General features: G+C 25.2%; 1 protein-coding gene across 1 annotated transcript in view; it reads left to right on the plus strand.

Annotated features, from left to right (window-relative positions):
* The window catches only part of LOC117182033 (protein O-mannosyl-transferase TMTC2), a 560,376-nt gene that overhangs the window by 388,420 nt on the left and 169,782 nt on the right, over positions 1 to 2,174 (plus strand). The gene's annotated exons all lie outside the window — the stretch shown is intronic.

Genomic DNA, 2,174 nt, shown 5'->3' on the forward strand with positions numbered 1-2,174 from the left:
TCCTCACTCCTGACTCCTGACTCCTGACTCCTGACTCCTGACTCCAGACTCCAGACTCCCCTTCCATCTCCCACTCCCTCTTCTATCTCCTCACTCCTTACTACTCAATCCTCACATTTTTTAATTTCACCGAGTGAGGCTAGGAAATTTGAAAAAATATCAAGAGATTTTCGAAATTATTGAATATTTGAAAGGAATTTGAAGTTATTTCGATGTATTTCATCAGATATTATAAGACTTTTAAGATTCTCGATTAGGTGTTTTAATTAATTTTGAAGGATATCACATGATTTCATAGAAATTAAAATATTTCTAGAGATTCTATAATATTTTACTGCAATTTCAAAGACTGTCTTAACAATAATTCAGGTATTTCAAATGATTTCAAAGACTTCTAGAAATTTAACAAAATATTTCAAGATTTTTCCAAAGATTTAAGAAAATTAGGAAAATTTTTGGATATTTTAAACGATTACATGGAATTTTAATATACATACATCAGGAGTTTGTAGAGATTTCAAGAGATTTTAATGGTGTTTAAAGATGTCAAGGTATTTTAAAAAATTCTAATCAACTTTCAAGAGCTTTACAAAAATTTTAAGGATATAAACAATTTTTATAGAATTACAATTTATTAAAACCGTTTTACCAGCTCTCGAGGATTTTAGAATTTTTAATGGATTTCAAAGACTTTCAATAATTTATTATGATAAAAGGTTATTTAACGGATGTCAAAAAACCTGAAATATTTTGAGAGACTTGAAGTACTTTTAAGGAATATCATCATATTTCATGTAATAGGAAGGAATTTTAAGGTATTTTTAAATATTTTAACACAAAACTTTCAAGAATTAAGTGATTTTAAAGAATTTCAAAGATATGAAACTATTCTCAATACTTCTAGGTGATTCCAAAGATTTTGGAATTTTTAAATAATATTTCAGGATATTTTAAAGGATTCGAAGAAAGTTTCAAGATATCCCAGGGGAAAAAGTCGTATATAGTTAATATACAGTGGACAAGATAGTGATATTTTTCGTTTATTTTATCAATTTTTCTGTATAAACCAAATGAAAAATATCAGTATTGTGTCCATTATTTATAAACTATATATAACTTTTTCATTTACGATTTAAAAATTTGTATTAAATTTTAAAGAATAGCCGAACATTTTATTTAACTTCACAAGGATTCCAGCTATTTTATAATATATAAATTTAAATTTTTTTAATTTTTATTTCACAGAATTTAGGGATTTCTAGGATTTCTAGCGACTTTCAAATATTTTAATGTATTTTCAAAGATTAAGAAAAATTTCGAAGATTTATTGGTATTTAGAAAACTATTCATAAAATTAAACTGTTTTAAATAATTTTTTAAGTCACTACTACCCAGAAAATCACTCGACGTTAAATAATTTTATTGGGCTTTGCACTTTTACTAAATACTGCAATGGATTTGGTGTTCTGATTCTATAACTTAAACGAAAATTTAAACCGGAAGTAAAATATATAAAACTTTTAGCGAATAATTTCGATTTTCTGAAATGTTTGATCTGGATCCACTATAGCATCTTATTTCTTATTTAAATTTCCTTCGTATTTATTTTATCAACTTATAATTCTTTGGCAATTTTCGTGTAATATAGAGTAAGTGACTAAATTTTATTTTATGTTAATTTTTTAATAATTTGAGTTGGCGGACGAGTATTATTATTTTCTTTATTATTTATTTGTACACTGAACTCTGTAAGAATAAAATGAAGATTTGTGAACTTTTTGTAATCTTAAGCATTCACTGTTAGCAGTTTGAGGAATATAAACTTCTTAGCTAATATTTTTCAGATTATTTTGTTAATGCAAAAATAAAGAAAAATGGTCAAAATTTCTGCAATCAGTTGAAAAAATGTATGAAAATTTATCTTTAAAATGGGAAAAAAATTTAACATTTTAAATTCTACGAGAATAGTCAGATCTTCGGTTCTATATGTCTTCAGGGATTTTAGTTTAAAAAATTTGAACTTTGTTTCATTAAGAAAATTTCAGCGAAGATTGAAAAATAGAAATTTCTACAATCCTGAGAGTTTTTTGTACTTAAAGAGTAACTAATTAAATCCGTGACTGATTTTTTACTTCTCAATTAGTAATTTTTAATTATTTCAGGTTTATTAAGAT

This window comes from Belonocnema kinseyi, chromosome 10, assembly GCF_010883055.1.
Source record: "Belonocnema kinseyi isolate 2016_QV_RU_SX_M_011 chromosome 10, B_treatae_v1, whole genome shotgun sequence".
NCBI classification, from domain to species: Eukaryota; Metazoa; Arthropoda; class Insecta; order Hymenoptera; family Cynipidae; genus Belonocnema; species Belonocnema kinseyi.